We start from the raw sequence: 21,051 nt of genomic DNA, 5'->3' as shown, positions 1-21,051 counted from the left end.
TCACTATACTGGAGGTTGGAAGTCAGTGAACAAGGTGCTGGCAGATTCAGTCTGTTGAGGACCCCTTTCTGGTTCATAGACAATTGTCTTCTTGCTGTGTCCTCACGTGGTGGAAAGGACAAGAGTTCTCTAGGGCCTCAGTTAACAAGGGCATTAATCTGATTGACTTGGGCTCTACCCTCTAGACCTAATTACCTAATGAGGCCCCACCTCCAGTACCATCACAACTGGGGATTAGGTTTCAACATATGAATTTGGCTGGGAAAAGGGACACAAATACTCAACCTACAGCAGAAACATTTTGAAAGCCAATTTTAATTATCACTTCTTATGTAGTCTACTCCTTGTAACTCATAGTCAAAAGACTTTTTAATTTTCCAGACTGATTTCCGCTGTAAATAACTTTCCAAAATTTCCAAAAGTTGCTTGTTTATGAGTGGACTTGGTGATATTCTAGTCTTTAGTTCCATATCTGTATCTTAGGATACGTTTTCACTTACCATCTTAATACCTACTTTTTTTTTACTTTTCAAAAATCATGGTAAAATTATATAACAAAATTTACCAGTTTATTTTCAAGTGCATAATATATGTGTTAATTACACCAAGTTTTAAACTTTGGCCCAGGAATAACATGGTTTTAGTGTAGGTTCTCTATAAATTTTCTCTGCCTCTATCATAGTTTACAAATATGAAAACCACATTCTTGCTATAGCAATTATTTTATTCAGGGTTGCATCTTTGTGTTCTTCCATAGGATTCTATTTCCACAACATATGTTCATTTTCTTAAAAGTATAATGCTCTTAAAATTCTGTGTCCTATAGCTTTTTTTTACTTCATTTAAATATCTCAGTACTAAGCTTGCTTATTATAGTCAGATGGGTTTTAATTGATGCTAATGAGTTTTAGCTTGACAGTCTGATCCCTTTATTTTCAGGCTATTAATAGTTCTTTAACCTTATTCAGAAATAGCCATCTCACACATGAATGTTTCTTGGTTACAGCTGAATAAAAGGTGTAATTGACTTAGTTTCTATTTATCACTATTAGAAAAATGAACTTAGCTACAAAGACCGAATTTCTTATTGTTTCCTCAAAACTTTGCCAAAACACCTCTTTGGGCCTCATTTATTGGTTTAGCAAATGTTTACTGAGCACTTACTTTGTGCCTGACACTATTCTAGGTGCTGCTGGTAAAGCAGACTGAAATCTCTGCCCCTGTGGAGTTTTTCAGTGTTGGAAGACAACAGAAAATAAGAGAAGTATATAGTATGTTAGATAATGAACAGTACTCTTGAGAAAAGAACAGGAGGATAGTATGGATTAGTAGTTTCTGCTTCTGCTAAGTTGCTTCAGTTGTGTCCGACTCTGTGTGACCACATAGACTGCAGCCTACCAGGCTCCCCCATCCCTGGGATTCTCCAGGCAAGAAAACTGGAATGGGTTTCAATTTCCTTCTCCAGTGCACACTGGAATGGGTTGCATTTCTTTCTCCAATGCATGAAAGTGAAAGTGAAGCTGCTCAGTCGTCTCCGACTCCTAGCCACCCTGTGGACTGCAGCCCACCAGGCTCCTCCATCCATCGGATTTTCCAGGCAAGAGTACTGGAGTGGGGTGCCATTGCCTTCTCCAGGATTAGTAGTTGGGAGGTTGCAATTTTAAATCGGTGGCCCAGATAGGCCTTCATGACAGGGTGACAACTGAGTTAAAGGTGAGGTGAGGAAGTGAGCCACTTGGGTATCTCTCAGAAAAGCATTCCAGAGAGAGGACAGCAAAGGGGAAATTGGAATCCTCACTGCTGATGTAATGCAAGATGGTTTGGGCAGTTTGGTGGTTGCTCAAAAAGCTAAACAGAATTACTGTACAACCTAGTAATTCCACTCCTAGGTGTATACCCAAAAGACTCAAAAGCAGTGACTTAGTCGTACATGCATGTTGCTAGCACTATTTCCAATAACCCAAAGAGGGAAACTGGCCAGATGTCATCAGATGAAAGGATAAATTCTATATTCATGATGGTGGTAATATTCATGGTGGTGGTTTAGTCCCTAAGTTCTGTCCAACTCTTCAACCCCATGGGCTGTAGCCTACCAGGCTCCTCTGTCCATGGGATTCTCCAGGCAAGAATACTGGAGTGGATTGCCATTTCCTTTTCCAGGGGGTCTTCCTGACCTAGGAATTGAACCCAGATCTCCTGCACGGCAGGCAGAGATTCTTTACCAACTAAGCTGTGAGGGAAGCCTTTGTATGTTCACACAATGGACTATTAGCCATAAAAAGGAATGAAGTAATGATACATGCTACATCAAAACACATGATGCTAAGTGAAAAAAATCAAAAATAGACGGTTATGTAATTACATGAAATACATACAGTAGAGGCAAATCCAGAGAGACAGCAGATTGTTTTCCAGGAGCTGTGAGGAGGAGGGAAGCAAGAGGAACTGCTCAATGGTAACGGTTTTCTTTTCAGGGTGATGACAGTGTTCAGGCACTAGAGAGATGAGGGTTGCACAACATTGTCAGTGTACTGAATGCCACTGAATTGTTCACTTTAGAATGGTTAATTCTACAGTATGTGAATCTTCTAAAAAAAATCTTAGCAAACTAGGAATATGAATGAAACCTTAACCTAGTGTATACCTAGTAAAAACATAGCTAGCATAATGATGAGAAGAAGAAAAAGAAGGGCCCTGAATCGGGATCACGCCTGGCTCAAGGAAGAGCAGCAAGACTAACGGAGCTGCAGTAGAGTTGAGGGGAGGGAGAACAGTAGTAGGAGATGGGGCCCGAGATGTGACGTTGCACTATAGAGCCTTACAGGCAATTGTGAAGATTTGATTTTTATTCTGGGGTAGGAAGCCATCAGTGGATTTTGAACAAAGGAATGTTTTTGTTTTGTGTTTTTTGTTTTTTATAAAAAGTATGAAAAAGCTGGCTTAAAACTCAACATTCAGAAAACTCAGATCATGGCATCCAGTCTCATCAGTTCAGTTCAGTCGCTCAGTTGTATCCGACTCTGCAACCCCATGAGTTGCAGCACGCCAGGCCTCTCTGTCCATCAACAACTCCCAGAGTTCACTCAAACTCAAGTCCATCTAAGTCAGTGATGCCGTCCAGCCATCTCAATATCTGTCGTCCCCTTCTGCCCCCAATCCTTCCCAGCATCAGAGTCTTTTCCAATGAGTCAACTTTTTGCATGAGGTGACCAAAGTACTGGAGTTTCAGCTTTTAGCATCATTCCTTCCAAAGAACACCCAGGACCAATCTCCTTTAGAATGGACTGGTTGGATCTCCTTGCAGTCCAAGGGACTCTCAAGAGTCTTCTCCAACACCACAGTTCAAAAGCATCAATTCTTCGGCTCATCACTTCATGGCAAATAGATTGGGAAACAGTGACAAACTATTTTCTGGGCTCCAAAATTAATGTAGATGGGGACTGCAGCCATGAAATTAAAAGACGCTTCTTGGAAGAAAAGCTATGACAAACTTAGCATATTAAAAAGCAGAAACATTACTTTGCCAACAAATGTCCATTATAGTCAAAGATACGGTTTTTCCAGTAGTCGTGTATGGATGTGAGAGGTGGACCATAAAGAAAGCTGAGTGCCAAAGAATTGATGCTTTTTTTTTTTTTTTTTATTCTTCCAATTTTATTTTATTTTTAAACTTTACATAATTGTATTAGTTTTGCCAAATATCAAAATGAATCCGCCACAGGTATACATGTGTTCCCCATCCCGAACCCTCCTCCCTCCTCCCTCCCCATACCATCCCTCTGGGTCGTCCCAGTGCACCAGCCCCAAGCATCCAGCATCATGCATCGAAACTGGACTGGCAACTCGTTTCCTACATGATATTTTACATGTTTCATTGCCATTCTCCCACATCTTCCCACCCTCTCCCTCTCCCACAGAGTCCATAAGACTGTTCTATACATCAGTGTCTCTTTTGCTGTCTCGTACACCGGGTTATTGTTACCATCTTTCTAAATTCCATATATATGCGTTAGTATACTGTATTTATGTTTTTCCTTCTGGCTTACTTCACTCTGTATAATAGGCTCCAGTTTCATCCACCTCATTAGAACTGATTCAAATGTATTCTTTTTAATGGCTGAGTAATACTCCATTGTGTATATGTACCACAGCTTTCTTATCCATTCATCTGCTGATGGACATCTAGGTTGCTTCCACGTCTTGGCTATTATAAACAGTGCTGCGATGAACATTGGGGTACACGTGTCTCTTTCCCTTCTGGTTTCCTCAGTGTGTATGCCCAGCAGTGGGGTTGCTGGATCATAAGGCAGTTCTATTTCCAGTTTTTTAAGGAATCTCCACACTGTTCTCCATAGTGGCTGTACTAGTTTGCATTCCCACCAACAGTGTAAGAGGGTTCCCTTTTCTCCACACCCTCTCCAGCATTTATTATTTGTAGACTTTTGGATCGCAGCCATTCTGACTGGTGTGAAATGGTACCTCATAGTGGTTTTGATTTGCATTTCTCTGATAATGAGTGATGTTGAGCATCTTTTCATGTGTTTGTTAGCCATCTGTATGTCTTTTTTGGAGAAATGTCTATTTAGTTCTTTGGCCCATTTTTTGATTGGGTCATTTATTTTTCTGGAGTTGAGCTGTAGGAGTTGCTTGTATATTTTTGAGATTAGTTGTTTGTCGGTTGCTTCATTTGCTATTATTTTCTCCCATTCTGAAGTGGTGTTGGAGAAGACTCTTGAGAGTCCCTTGGACTTCCAGGTGATCAAATCAGTCAATCCTAAAGGAAATCAGTCCTGAATATTCATTGGAAGGAATGATGCTGAGGCTGAAGCTCCAATACTTGGCCACCTGATGGGAAGAAATGACTCATTAGAAAAGACCCTGATGCTGGGAAAGATTGAAGGCAGGAGGAGAAGGGGACAACAGAGGAAGAGATGGGTGGATGGAGTCACCGACTCGATGGACATGAGTTTGAGCAAGCTCCAGGAGTTGGTGATGGACAGGGAAGCCTGGCGTGCTGCAGTCCATGGGGTTGCAAAGAGTCAGATACTACTGAGCAACTGAACTGAACAGAGAAATGTAGTTGATACAGCAAGGTGATTCACTTATATATATACATATATGTTTATGTGTATATTCTTTTTCATATTCTTTTGCTTTATAGGTTATTATAGGATATTGAATATAGTTTCCTGTGCTATACAGTAAATCCTTGTTTGTCTATTTTATATATGGTAGTGTGTATCTGTAATCTCAAATTCCAAATTCATCCCTCCTCCTTTCCCCTTTGATAGCCATAAATTTGTTTTCTATGTCTGTGAGCCTATTTCTGTTTTGTAAATAAGTTCATTTGTATCATTTAAGATTCCACATATAAGTGATATGATATTTGTCTTTCTCTGTCCAACTTACTTCACTTAGTATGGTTATCTCTAGGTCCATCCATGCTGCTGCAAATGGCATTATTTCAATTTTTTAATGGCTGTGTCATATCCAAGTTTGTGTCTGTGTGTGGGTGTGCACCCCACATTATCCATTCATCTGTCAATAGACATTTAGGTTGCTTCCATGTCTTGACTACTGTAAATAGTGCTGCTATGAAAATTGAAGTTCATGTATCTTTTTGAGTTAGACTTTTCTCCAGATATATGCCCTGGAGTGGGATTACTAGAACATATGGTAACTCTATTTTTAGTTTTTTAAGGAATCTCCATACTGGTTGTTAGTTCACATTCCTACCAACAGCATAGAAGGGCTTCCCCTTTCCCACACCCTTTCCAGATGAATACAGGAGTGTTTTATACCTCAATGAAAAACAAAAATTCTTAAGTACAGTCAACAGGATCACTCTACTGCTGATTTGAGAATAGGACGTGGGGGACCAAGGGCAGAATCAGGGAGATCAGCTTGGAAGCTACTGTAATAATCCAGGTGGGAGATAACAGGGATCTGGGTTAGGATGGTAAGAGTACAGGTTTATAAGTGGTTCAATTGGGGCTAGATCGTGAAAGTTGAGCCAACAGAATTTGTTGATGGTTTTAGGATGTGAGATGTGAGAGAGAAAGTGTTTGGGGAAGAGCACAATCAGTAGCCTAAGCAACTGGGAAGAGAATGTTGATATTAACTGAAATGGAAAAGGCTAAAAGAGGAGCAGATTTGGGAGGGAAGGTAGGGACTTTGATTTGGGGCATGTTTGAATTTGAGATGCCCATTAGATATCCAGTTGGGGAGGTCATCGACATTCTCATGTGTGAGCTTGGAGTTTAGGGGACAGGTCCAGGCTATCAGTAACATTTAAATCTTTCAAGTCACAAGAGTGAGATCTCCAAGGGACAGAGTAGAGGTAGAGAACAGACAGAGTCCACAGATAAAGCAGAGAGATGAGAAGGAATCGGCAGAGGAGACTGAGGAGTGGCTAGTGATGTGAGGACACCAGGGAAATGGCTGTATCCCTGACTTCAGATGTACTATTTGTAAAATGTGGGTAATAACTTGTTCTGAAGTTCTTGGGTTTTATTATTCTGTTTTGGTTATACCTATATATAATTTGTTCTTAGAAGAAAGTGAATTCAGAAAGTGTGTTCTTGAAACTCTATCTTCAGCTGATTTTTATCTGTTGAGTTTCTTGTTCTGTAAATTTTACTTCCTATTTAAACAGCTTCAAGAGATTTTCCTTGATACTAATATTATAAGCTTCAATCCCAAACTCCACAGTAAAGCCTCCCTGTAGCTTAAAGGGGCAGTTTGGTGGAGTGGCTAAGAGCCCAGGGCCTGCAGCAGACTGCCTAGATTGGAGTTCCTGCCCAGCCAACGACTAGTTTTTACTTTGGGCTCTGTGCTTCAGTTTCTTCACTTGTAAAATGCAAGTAACACTACCTACTCCTAGAGTTAAGGGAATTAAATGAGTTAATATGTGTATATAGCACTTAGAGTAGTGATTGGCATACAGGAATGTAAGTCATCATTGTTACTATTATTGTTAGTCTATTACTACCATTCCTGATTTTATTTCTACCTTCTTTTATTCAGATTGAACGGCCCTAATCTTCCCCCCTATTTTTCACTTCCACCTTCCAACACCACTTTTTTTTTCTTTTTATTTTTTATTTATTTATTTTTAATTTTATTCTACTTCTAAACTTTATAATATTGTATTAGTTCTGCCAAACACCGAAACAAATCCACCACAGGTACACATGTGCTCCCCACCCTGAACCCTCCCCCCCCTCCCCACACGATCCCCCCGGGTCGTCCCAGTGCACCAGCCCCAAGCATCCAGCATTGTGCATCGAACCTGGACTGGCAACTCATTTTGGTCAACTTTCTTTTTCCTAATCCAGTACCAAGTACCTTTTCCTAACCTAGTACCTTTTTTTCCCTAACCTAGTACCCAATGATTCTTTCTCAAGAATCATTGTTCAAGCATACAGTACTGAAGGTAGGCATACCATTAGCTTTCAGTGTTTCAAACACACCAGACTTCTATTTTTAGGGAACATGTATGAACACTCCTAGGTCTGGGTCATAATTGTCTTTTATAAATAGTATTAGGGCATTTCCCCTAAATTAAACTGCCTTGTACTTGATCACACCATGGTTCTCCTCATACTCATACTCACACACCTCGATTCTCTGATTTTGAGGTCGTTCCACAACCTCACTTCTGTCTCTTTGGTATTCGACCACCTGGAAAGTCTTGCTTTCATCAACCAACTTGGAGAGTGTACTGTGCTCCTCTTCTACTGTTTTTAATCCTTCATACTGAAAAATATCTATTTATCCATACCAGTGGATTATATGGTGGTGTGAAGGGAGTTCAGCCTTGCAATAAGATAGTCCTAGATTTAAATCCTGGGTTTCAACCTAGCCAGCTGTGTGGCCTCCAGTGAATTACCTAAATGTGTCGTGCCTCAGCTTCCTCATCAGTGAAAGGTGTGTGTGTGTGTGTGTGTGTGTGTGTGCATATGCAAGGCATATATAGAAATAATTTGGCACTGGCCTGGAAAACAGTAGGCCCTCAATAAACGCAGCTGCTTATCCTAATACCATGAATGTTAGTGTTGTTTCTGCTTACTGGGTGGATCCCAGTAAGGATCCCAGGGTTTCCTTCCAGCAGTAGTAACAGTGTAACAGCAATGAGAACAGTCATGACAGGGGCAGCAGCAGGTGCCCGGAGCCAACGTGAGGAACTCCGCCTGTGGCAAAAACGTGAGGAACTCCGCCCGTGGCAAAGGGATCCTTACTGCTTACCCAGTGGATCCAGGGAACTCGAAGCAGGGACGGCGTCGGTGAACTGGATACAATAGCTTTAATTAAATATCAATTAGATATATAAAGAGTAATAGAATAAGGATAGCTCAGCAGGAAAATTCAGTGGAGAAAAGAGGCTGAATAACTTGGTTTACGTGGAAAGCTAATAAAATTCCAAAATAAGGAATTTGCATCACCTACATAGGCTGCAGGTGTCCTCCCATTCTCCTGAAGGAGAGGAGACACTAAGGCCTCCCTGGTCAGATTTTAGAAGCCCAGGCATAATTAGTAGGCTTGACGAGCCTCCATGCTACAGATGGGAATTCAGCCAGAAGGTGAGAGAAAGAACGACATGGGGAGACCAAGCTTCGGTGAACAAGGTCTGCACTTTATTTTCCAAAGTAGTTTTTATACCTTAAGTTGTGCATAGAGGATAATGGGGGAAGGGGTAGGGTCAGCAGTAAGCCAGGCTTTCTTCCTGCAAACTTATTAAATGCAAAAGTTTAGGTGATTTACATAATCTTCTGGCCCGGAAGCCTGTCAACATTTTAAGATCCTTCTTTCAGAAAACTTATTTTTCTCTAAAGGTGATTATTCTAAAGTCAGGCACCACCCTCCAAAAGCATTAGAAAAAGTTGCATTCCTATAGGGCAAAGGTGTGGTGGGCTATAACAAGAAAAGAATTAACTCAAGGGTCCAAGGTTACAAACACTAAAGCTATTACTTACATTCCTATACACCAATTATATTAATCAGTACACTCCCAGGGACACAGTAGGTAAGGGATATGGAAACTTAGGAGCAAACATTGGCCCAACAAGTGAAAAACCCTTCACCAATACAATTTCCAATCAATCTTTTAACTGCTCAAAGGAATCTGCATTTAGACAGTTTAGAACATTTCATGCCTCTCACGGTTGGGAGGCTCTGAACAATCACATGTGGCCGGAAGAACCTACTCAGGCAGGCTAGAGGACTTCCAAAGGAGTTTGTAGGTTGAAACACCCTTGGCATGCCCAGGAACTTTATTAACTGGAGCTGTAAGTTAGCTCTTTTTTAGAGAGAGAGATGGTGGTGGGGGACAGCCCCCTGTAAAGTCAGAGGTGTAGGTGAGAGCACAAAGCAGTAAAGTAGGCAGACTCTGGTTTTGGGGGTAGATGCTCGAGAATTTCCAGGGGGACTCCTGAGGCTCAATCCCGCCTTTGTGTATGCTGAGCCTCCTTCCTCATGACCTTTGCCACGGGCGGAGTTCCTCACATTGGCTCCCGGCACCTGCTGCTGCCCCTGCCATGACTGTTCTCATTGCTGTTACACTGTTACTACTGCTGGAAGGAAACCCTGGGAATACATATCAGTGGAATCTTCTCATTGACAGCTTTAGAAGCAATCCATCAGCACTGTGGTGATCTGTAACTTTGGCTTATAGTTCCCAGGTCTGGCGATACATTCCTCCAAACTGTTAGGTCGATAACATCTTATCACAGAGCTTCCGTTATACATGCTATAATTCTCTAATGTTGGAAATGAGGGTAGTTATGGCTTTTCCTGTCACAACAATGATAAGACACTGACTCATTAAAAAATGAGTACAGAATCCAATCTGCTTTGGAGGAAAACATTTCTTCTGTGAAAGAATCTCATGTTTACAGGAAACTTTTTAAATGATTATTACCAGGAATTCATTTCCAGGGATCTCAGCTGCTTGTCTGAGATGAGCAGTATTACTAGTATTATTACATTATTACTAGTATTAGTATTAACTAATACTAGTAATTTTATTAAAAAGTGTCATTGTATATACCAGCAGTAAAGTAGCCTTTCCTTTGGTGGTTTAGTCACTAAGTCATGTCTGACCCTTGTGACCCCATGGACAGTAGCCTGCCAGGCTCCTGTGTCCATGGTATTCTCCAGGTAAAAATACTAGAGGGGGTTACCATTTCCTTCTCCAGGGGATCTTCCTGACCCAGGAATAGAACCCGGGTCTCCTGCATTGCAGGCAGATTCAGCCTTTCCTTTAGTAAAGCTTTGAAATGATTAAAAAGTCCCTGCTTTTCTCAGAAATTTGGGATATTTTCAGTAGATCTGGGAACAGCTCTGTTTGCCCCTTATCTCCTCCTTTCCTGCCCTCCATTTCCTCCAATGTATCTACCTGGGCATGGAACAACAGACTGGTTCCAAATAGAAAAAGGAATATGTCAAGGCTGTATGTTGTCACCCTGCTTATTTAACTTATATGCAGAGTATATCATGAGAAACGCTGGGCTGGAAGAAGCACAAGTTGGAATCAAGATTGCCGGGAGAAATATCAATAACCTCAGATATGCAGATGACACCATCCTTATGGCAGAAAGTGAAGAAGAACTAAAGAGCCTCTTGATGAAAGTGAAAGAGGAGAGTGAAAAAGTTGGCTTAAAGCTCAACATTCAGAAAATGAAGATCATGGCATCCGGTCCCATCACTTCATGGCAAATAGATGAGGAAACAGTGGAAACAGTGTCAGACTTTATTTTTTTGAGCTCCAAAATCACTGCAGATGGTGACGTCAGCCATGAAATTAAAAGATGTTTATTCCTTGGAAGGAAAGTTATGACCAGCCTAGACAGCATATTAAAAAGCAGAGACCTTATCTTTCCAACAAAGGTTCATCCAGTCAAGACTATGGTTTTTCCAGTAGTCATGCATGGATGTGAGAGTTGAACCATAAAGAAAGCTGAGCGCTGAAGAATAGATGCTTTTGAACTGTGGTGTCGGACAAGACTTTGAAGAGGCCCTTGGACTGCAAGGAGATCCAACTAGTCTATCCTAAAGGAGATCAGCCCTGAGTGTTCATTGGAAGGACTGATGTTGAAGCTGAAACTCCAATACCTTGGCCACTTGATGCGAAGAGCTGACTCATTTGAAAAGACCCTGATGCTGGGAAAGATTGAAGGTGGGAGGAGAAGGGGATGACAGAGGATGAGATGGTTGGATGGCATCACCGACTCAATGGACATGAGTTTGATTAAACTCTGGGAGTTAGTGATGTACAGGGAGGCCTGGCATGGTGCAGTTCATGGGGCTGCAAAGAGTTGGACACGACTGAACTGAACTGAGCTGAACTGAACATAGAACAGAAAGAATGCTTAAAGTTGTGCAAGTTTCTTTTTCTTGACAAAAATGTTGGGAATAGAAAGGGGCATTTCTACCTAGCAAATCTTCAGTATCTTAAGTATCCTTGAGTAAATCAGTAAATATCTCAAGCTTAGAAAATTAGGCCATTTAATCAGTTGTCTATTTATTGATTGATTTATCCTAAAGGCCAGATTGATTATTTTCTTTGCAGCCAAAGATGGAGAAGCTCTATACAGTCAACAAAAACAAGACTGGGAGCTGACTGTGGCTCAGACCATGAACTCCTTATTGCCAAATTCAGACTTAAATTGAAGAAAGTAGGGAAAACCACTAGACCATTCAGGTATGACCTAAATCAAATCCCTTATGATTTTACAGTGGAAGTGAGAAATAGATTTAAGGGCCTAGATCTGATAGATAGAGTGCCTGATGAACTATGGAATGAGGTTCGTGACATTGTACAGGAGACAGGGATCAAGACCATCCCCATGGAAAAGAAATGCAAAAAAGCAAAATGGCTGTCTGGAGAGGCCTTACAAGTAGCTGTGAAAAGAAGAGAAGCAAAAAGCAGAGGAGAAAAGGAAAGATATAAACATCTGAATGCAGAGTTCCAAAGAATAGCAAGGAGAGATAAGAAAGCCTTCCTCAGCGATCAATGCAAAGAAATAGAGGAAAACAACAGAATGGGAAAGACTAGAGATCTCTTCAAGAAAACTAGAGATACCAAGGGAACATTTCATGCAAAGATGGGCTCGATAAAGGACAGAAATGGTATGGACCTAATAGAAGCAGAAGATATTAAGAAGAGGTGGCAAGAATACACAGAAGAACTATACAAAAAAGATCTTCACTACCAAGATAATCACGATGGTGTGATCACTGACCTAGAGCCAGACATCCTGGAATGTGAAGTCAAGTGGGCCTTAGAGAGCATCACTACGAGCAAAGCTAGTGGAGGTGATGGAATTCCAGTTGAGCTATTTCAAATCCTGAAAGATGATGCCATGAAAGTGCTGGATTCAATATGCCAGCACATTTGGAAAACTCAGCAGTGGCCACAGGACTGGAAAAGGTCAGTTTTCATTCCAATCCCAAAGAAAGGCAATGCCAGAGAATGCTCAAACTACCGCTCAGTTGCACTCATCTCACATGCTAGTAAAGTAATGCTCAAAATTCTCCAAGCCAGGCTTCAGCAATAGTGAACCGTGGACTTCCAGACGTTCAAGCTGGTTTTAGAAAAGGCAGAGGAACCAGAGATCAAATTGCCAACATCTGCTGGATCATGGAAAACGCAAGAGAGTTCCAGAAAAACATCTATTTCTGCTTTATTGACTATGCCAAAGCCTTTGACTGTGTGGATCACAATAAACTGTGGACAATTCTTCAAGAGATGGGAATACCAGACCAGCTGACCTGCCTCTTGAGAAATCTGTATGCAGGTCAGGAAGCAACAGTTAGAACTGGACATGGAACAACAGACTGGTTCCAAATAGGAAAAGGAGTTCGTCAAGGCTGTATATTGTCACCCTGCTTATTTAACTTATATGCAGAGTACATTATGAGAAACGCTGGACTGGAAGCAGGACAAGCTGGAATCAAGATTGCCCGGAGAAATATCAATAATCTCAGATATGGAGATGACACCACCCTTATGGCAGAAAGTGAAGAGGAGCTAAAAAGCCTCTTGATGAAAGTGAAAGTGGAGAGTGAAAAAGTTGGCTTAAACTTCAACATTCAGAAAACGAAGATCATGGCATCTGGTCCCATCACTTCATGGGAAATAGATGGGGAAACAGTGGAAACTGTCAGACTTTATTTTTCTGGGCTCCAAAATCACTGCAGATGGTGACTGCAGCCATGAAATTAAAAGGCACTTATTCCTTGGAAGGAAAGTTATGACCAACCTAGATAACATATTAAAAAGCAGAGACATTACTTTGCCAACAAAGATCTGTTTAGTCAAGGCTATGGTTTTTCCTGCGGTCATGTATGGATGTGAGAGTTGGACTGTGAAGAAGGCTGAGCACCGAAGAATTGATGCTTTTGAACTGTGGTTGGAGAAGACTCTTGAGAGTCCCTTGGACTGCAAGGAGATCCAACCAGTCCATTCTGAAGGAGATCAGCCCTAGGATTTCTTTGGAAGGAATGATGCTAAAGCTGAAACTCCAGTACTTTGGCCACCTCATGTGAAGAGTTGACTCATTGGAAAAGACTCTGATGCTGGGAGGGATTTGGGGCAGGAGGAGAAGGGGATGACCGAGGATGAGATGGCTGGATAGCATCACCGATTCGATGGATATAAGTTTGAGTGAACTCCGGGAGTTGGTGATGGACAGGGAGGCTTGGCGTGCTGCGATTCATGGGGTCACAAAGAGTCGGACACGACTGAGCGACTGAACTGAACCTGATTCTAGGGTGATATCACCAGGTCAAGCCCTGGCATATAGGATCAGCTCCCAATTAATGTACTACTTTGTCCTGGATGCAACAGGAGTAGAGCCCTTTGTCTCAGGCCCAGGAGCACAGCTTCCTTCCAGGCTTGAAAGAAACAGAGACAAGAGAAGTTAGCGATGTGGTTCTGGCTCTGCAGTTAGACTTGGGTCACCCCTGCTCTGACACTGGGCAGCGGTGTGAGCCTGGGCAAGTGACTTTGCTAATTCCATGCCTCAGAGGTTACTGTGAGAATCAAACATGATAGTCCATGTTAAGCACATAACCGAATACTTCAGCAGTGCAGAATAGACCGTAAAGTTTAGCTGCCATTAATAATTGTCATTATTTGAGTTGGAGGTAGAGAGCTTGAAAACTGGGTGAGATTTGACATCATCCTCCCCATGGAATAATATCCCATGAAGGACAGGAAAGACTGAAATACCTGGGTGCCTGTGTGCATGCTAAATTGCTTCAGTCATGCTCAGCTCTGTGGGACACTATGGACTGTAGCCTGTCAGGCTCTGTCCACGGAGTTCTCCAGGCAAGAATATAATGGAGTGGGTTGCCGTGCCCTCCTCCAGGGTATCTTCCCAACCTAGGGATCAAACCTGCATCTGTTATGTCTCCTGCATTGGCAGGTGGGTTCTTTACCACTAGTGTCACCTGGGAAGCCCCAATACCTGGATAATTCCCCTTTATCTGCAACGTCAGGGTTTCCACCTGGGATTGGTGGGTAAGGATCAGATAAGCCAGGTTTCTTATCCACGGTTGTATCTGATGCTTCCTCCAGTACTTTAAATGTAGCGGGTCATAATACATACTTATTTTATTGCTGGAGAAGAGATTAAGTACCAACCAGAGTCAGCTCAGGTCATAAGGTCCATTTGTACCAATTTCAACTGTGTCATGGCTTAGGGGATTCTCCCTGTACCCCCAGGGCTCTCTCTTCAGGCTCCCAGGGTTACTTACTTACCTAGATTCAAAATCTATCTCCCTGGACAGGTGAAATGCTTCTCAATGTCTTCCCTCCTTCCTTGCCACCAGACTGAGCATTCTCCAGGGGTCACAAATTTCCCTTAGGAGAGTTCAGCCCAGTGACTTAGTAAGGGAGCTTAGTTCTAAGAGTAACTCATAACATGAGATCTTTACTGTGGTGCTTTTGAACTGTGCTGTTGGAGAAGACTCTTGAGAGTCCCTTGGACTGCAAGGAGATCAAATCAGTCACTCTTAAAGGAAATCAGTCCTGAATATTCATTGGAAGGAGTGATGCTGAAGTTGAAGCTCCAATACTTTGGCCACCTGATGGGAAGAGCCAACTCACTGGAAAAGACCCTGATGCTGGGAAAGATTGAAGGCAGAAGGAGAAGGGGACAACAGAGGATGAGATGGTTGGATGGTATTATCAACTCAATGGACATGAGTTTGAGTGGGCTTTGGGAGTTGGTGATGGACAGGGAAGCCTAGTGTGCTGCAGTCCATGGGGTTGCAAAGAGCCGGATACGACTGAGTGACTGAACTAAACTGAACTGACCCTCTTTACAAATTTAAAGTACTAGGGAAAGTGTTCTTGACACAAAAACTGATGGTGGTGGTGGTGGTGGTTTAATCACTAAGTTGTGTCTGACTCTTGGGACCCATGGACTGTAACCTGCCAGGCTCCTCTGTCCATGGGATTCTCCAGGCAAGAATACTAGAGTGGGTTGCCATTTCCTTCTCCAGGGGATCTTTCCGACCCAGGACAGGAATTGAACCCATGTCTCCTGCATTGCAGGAAGATTCTTTACTGACTGAGCTATGAGGGAAGATAAGTTCGAAATAAAAAAAGTGATGGATATGTTTATTACCTTGATTGTGGTGATGGTTTCACTGAGTATGTGCATATGTCTAAACTCATCAAATTATATAAAGTCAATATGTTCAGTTTGTACGTATCATTATTACACCTAAAATTCTTTTTTGGTTAGTAGCCTTCCTAGCTCCAGGTGTCCAAGTGCCCACACTGGGACCAGGATTCACTCCTTCTGTATGGGCTTCCACACCAGGACATGGTCAGCACCCATTAGATATTAAAGAATCCACCTGCAATGCAGGGGACCTGGGTTCGATCCCTGGGTTGGAAAGATTCGAAGGAGGGCCTGGCAACCCACTCCAGTATTCTTGCCTGGAGAATCCCATGGACAAAGGAGCCCGGCGGGGTACAATCCATGGGGTTGCAAAGAGTTGAACACGACTGAGCGACTAAGCACAGCACAGCAAACACTTTCCAGCCTTCACTAATTTTACCAGCAGAGGGCACACAGCAGACATGCAATCTCTATTGAATTATCAGTCTTGTGTCCAGAGTGGTCCTCATAGTGTTGAACTGTTAATGCTCCAAATTAGTTCTTCACTTTCCTCTCATGGTTAAGAGGCTCTTGCCTTCTATTTCAGACAAACAGCCCAAGGACATTTGCTATGTCTGGAACAGTTTCATTTATCCTAGGAAAGAATCACCAGGCTGGATTCTGTGGTTACCTAGATCACTAATTTTGAAAGCATGGCTCAGGAAAGGTAGTTGTAAACTTTAGGGTTTATCAGGATGCCTGCGGGGGTGGAGGGGGCGAGAGACACAGAGACCTGGAGGAACATCAGAATCAACTGTGCATGTTAAAAAAAATTCCTGGGCGTGGCCCCCAGATCGAATACATCAGAATGTCTAGGCTGGTGCCCTAGGAATCCATACTATAACATGTTGCCAAGGGATTTCATACAGTCAGCTCTGAATCAGCACTGGGGACCTACTGCTGCTGCTGCTAAGTCGCTTCAGTCGTATCCGACTCTGTGTGACCCCATAGATGGCAGCCCACCAGGCTCTCCGTCCCTAGGATTCTCCAGGCAAGAACACTGGAGTGGGTTGCCATTTCCTTCTCCAATGCATGAAAGTGAAGTCGCTCAGTCGTGTTCGACTCCTAGCGACCCCATGGACTGCAGCCTACCAGGCCCTTCCGTCCACGGGATTTTCCAGGCAAGAGTACTGGAGTGGGTTGCCATTGCCTTCTCCGTGGGGACCTACTAATCCAGGGCAATCTCTGGTGTTCCCATCTCAGTCCTGCTACCGCAGCAACAGCCCTTAGGGCCATGAGCGGTCATGGAGTCAGAAGTAGGTGTAAAGCACTGAGGCCTGGACCAGCCCTTCCTGAGGGAGCAAGGCCCCTCCCACTGAGGGGATGTGGAGGGTGGCCTCTAAAGTTAAGGTAGCAACTCTGTCCCCTCTGAGGGATTTTTTAATATTTATTTATTTGACTGTGCCTAGTCAGTTACCACACGCGGGATCTTCAATCTTTGTTGCAGCATGCAGGATCTGTTAGTCACAGAATTCAAACCCTTAGTTGCGGCATGTGGGCTCAAATCCCCTGACCAGGGATTGAACCTGGGCCCCCTGCATTGGGAGCATGGAGTCTTGGCCACTGGACCAGCAGGAACGTCCCCTATACTCTCAGATGTGATCAGAGAATAGCCACTGCGTTTGCCACTCACAGTGACAGGAGAAGCTGAACCTTGCTTCCCAGGGAGCTCTCAGCTTGTCTCCAAGCCCTCCGTCCCCACTCTGCACACAGGCAGGGTGGGCTGCAGGCAGCTACACTTGGGGGCCAGGTCTCCTCCCCAGCATGGCTCCAGATGGCGGTGCTTAGAGCAGCTTCTATCTCTCTGACTGAAGGGTCTTCCTGACAGAGTTCTCAGTCACATTGAGCTCAGCCAGAGCCCATCCTCAGGCTGAGTCGGGAGCTGAGCACATGCTCAGATATTGGTGGGGGAGTAGTCCTGGGGGTCCCAGTGACAAGATTCTACAGACCCAAAGGCTGAGCTGCAGAGTCCAGCCAGCTGTGTGGTTCCCAGCTACTGTCCAAGCCAAGGGCATCTTAGGGACTCCTTTGGCCCGGAGCTGACACTTCTGTCCAGCACTCGGGTTTCCTGGAGGTGTCTCATTCAGGGAGGGAAGTCCCTCTCTGGCCTCCTGGATACTGAATGGCCTCCTGTTCAGGCCTCCCTGGGTTGGGGGACTGACTGGAGGGAACCTGCCATCCCCACAAGGGGAGAGATCCTGGAGGTTGGAAGGGACTTGAAGATGGTGTAACATCATAGAAAGAGGCTAGACATGAAGTAAGACATTACTACCTCGGACAGGTAAGCATGCATATTCTTATCTGTAAAATGGAAGGTATTATCCCTATCTCATAGGGTTGAAGGAACATTAAATGAGCTACTGAAAGAATATAAAGTGTTTCAGCACAGCGCCTGGCATCCAGTCGGTATTGAAATGTTGGCAGTGACTTCTCCAAGTCTTATCTCTGTAGCACAGGTGAAGACTCAAGGGTACAGGTCTGGAAAATGAAGGCGAACTGTAGAGGGGAGATGCTGGCCATCATGGATTGTTTCAGAGCCTCACTGGGGCTCTGAGAAGCCCGCATCCCTTGAAGCCCCCTGTTCCTTATAACCCTCACAGCAACAAGGGTGTCACCATTCTCTGGATTCCTGTGTCCCCTTTCCTCTGGGTGCACCCTGGTAACAGCCCATTCACACGTTCTCTTGCTCAGTCTGTGGGAGACCTGGGGACCACCAGGCCAGCCTGCTGCTGCCAGCAGGAAGTTCTGGGGCTGGAAGACTGGGTGGAGCCTGGGGCTTCTCAGGATTCCTGGGGCCACTGTGGGGAGCCCCTGGACTTCTTGGCTGTCTCCAGGTCTCCAAGCCAGAGCAACATCATCCTGTGTGAAGGGCCGGGATGGGGCAGGTAGGAGTGGAGAGGGCCTGCTTTTGGCAGCGAAAGTCCCAGAGCCTTGGAGGGACCAAAAGGTAAATGTCTGGGGGCAGTTTTCAGAGTCTGACTTTTAAGTTCAGGCCCAACCAGTGTGAAAGTGGCAGCCACACCCTCCTCCTTTCTGTTCCTCAAATGCACAAAGTAATTCAGACAGTAAAGAATCTGCCTGCAATGCAGGAGACCCAGGTTTCCTGGGTTGGGAAGATCCCCCTGGAGAAGGGAATGGCTACCCGCTTCACTATTCTTGCCTGGAGAATCCCATGGACAGAGGAGCCTGGCAGGCTACAGTCCATGGGGTTGCAAAGTCAGAAAGGACTGAGCGACTAACACTTTCACTTTCACTAACTCCTGCCTCAGGGCCTTGGCATGCATTAGCTGTTTCCTCTGCTTGAGGTTCTCTTCACTCATGGCTGGTTGCTTTCTTTCATTTAGGTTTCATCTCAGGTGTCCTCTCTTCAAAGATGCCTCTTGTAAGCACTCTAATATGTTGCTCTCCTCCAACTCCCACATTTTCTGTCCATTTACCCCATTTTATTGCCCTTAGAGTCCTTATCACTCTGTCAAATGATCTCATTTATATATCTCATTTCTTGTTTAGTGTCTGTCTCCTTTATGAAAGTAGGATTTTATTTTGTTCACCTGTCTATCCCCAGGGCTGAGAACAGAAGCACATAGTAGGTACTCAGTAAACGTTTGTTGAGTGCTGGAAAGGTGTTGGGTCTAAGAGAGGCAGTCCTGATGGTGAGAGAGGTTTTGGAATATTGTCGTCTTGACCTTGTTAAAGCAGAAAGGGGCGTGATCAAGGTGGGCCAGGATTCAGACTAAAATGCACCCATTAGGGTGAATGGATAAGTGTCCTCGCAGCCACTGAGAGGTGGCCTGACTCTGCAGCCAGGTCACAAGAGCCAAAAGACATCACAGCAGTCGTCCATATCCTGGACGAGGAATTGGCATCTGAAGTCAGACAAGGTCCTGGGGTGTTCCACTGTGGAGAAGCACAGTGACGAGGGTTCAGCAGGCAGTTCACCCATAGACAACAGGACCCCAGCTCCTCAGGTGAGATTCGGGGGCAAAATGTTAGGTGGCAACAACTGGACAGAAAACACAGTCTTAACCAAGATTACTAGGGAGACTCCCAAAACCAGAATCCAGGCAGAAACCAAGTCATGAGACCCAGAGTGGGAGCTGGGCTGAGCCTGAGGTCAAGTGGGAATTGGGCTAGCTGGGGAATTAGCCAGTGAAAGAGGCAGGACCGGACAGGCTGTTTGGTTGGGAAACACATCTGTGGCCCTTTGCTGTCGGGGCACGGGGCAGAGCTGCATTTGCCTACCAAAGACAGTGCTCAGCGGCTGTCTGTCTTCAACCCTCTCCCCTCCTCTTGGGCTTCCAACAAGAGAGCTGCCTTCAGCAGCACCCCTAAGCCAAAAAATATCCTTGGGACTGTTGTGGATATGCCTTCAGACAGACTTTTAGTTATTTTAGCCATTGGACGAGGAGCTGTCATATCCACAGGACCAGACATACAAGAAATACCTATAGGACTTCTGCTGGAGAGTGACCAAAAGTTCCCATTGGCTCAAAAAGCAATAAACTGCCCTGCCTGGGGCATGGGCCTCTCCAAGCTTGGCTCCCCATGAGGGCTGCTCAGCTGTCAGTAGGCCAGACTCCTAGTTGCCCTCCTGCTCAAGCCACAGGCTCATTCCTGCCTCCCTACTTCTGCCCACTGCCCTCTTCTTTACCAATCCAAACATTACACTTTCTCCAACAACCAAAGTAAGTTCAGTGATTTTTTTTTTTTTTTTGGTGACCCCTCCATGATGTTGAATACATAATGCTCTCAATTTCCATAGCACAGTCTTACACTTGGTAATACTCTGGACTAATTTTTGTTCCCAAGTAGTTTCGGCGTGTACTTTGTTCTCCTAACTAGATCAGAGGGCCCTTGAACGTAGAGGATGGATCCTCCTGCTATATTTCTTCCAGAGCACCCAGCAAAGAGCTGGGGACATCATAGATCGATGTTAACTTGAACCCTGCCCTCTTCAAGAAAGGGCAGCGGGAAAGAAATATTTTTGGTACCTGGGGCTGCTCAGTGAAAAATGGGGAACAGGAGCTAAGGGCATGGGAAAGAACTGGGCCTGTTGGGTAACCTACACTTTGTATTTTTAAATTTTGGAAATAAAAGGAGAGCAGCCTAGTCTCAACATCCAGGGAACCTAGGAAGTAATGATGAGTCAATGTCTCCTTTTAGAACTTCTCTATCCCTCCCCCTGCACTGGCTCTCAAGAACCATATACCTGGCCTGTATTCCACCCCCTCTGGGTACTTCTGCCCACTGATGACACCATATGAGAGAATGAATTAATCCTGAAGAAGTGACTCAAAGGATGAGCATTTCAGGTGGCATAGAAGACTGATAGAAAGGGTGCCTAACTAGTAGGGTGAGCTGCCTCTTCTGCTCATCA

The sequence above is a fragment of the Bos javanicus genome, chromosome X (genome assembly GCF_032452875.1).
Source record: "Bos javanicus breed banteng chromosome X, ARS-OSU_banteng_1.0, whole genome shotgun sequence".
Lineage (NCBI taxonomy): Eukaryota > Metazoa > Chordata > Mammalia > Artiodactyla > Bovidae > Bos > Bos javanicus.
Note: the sequence above shows the minus strand (reverse complement) of the source record.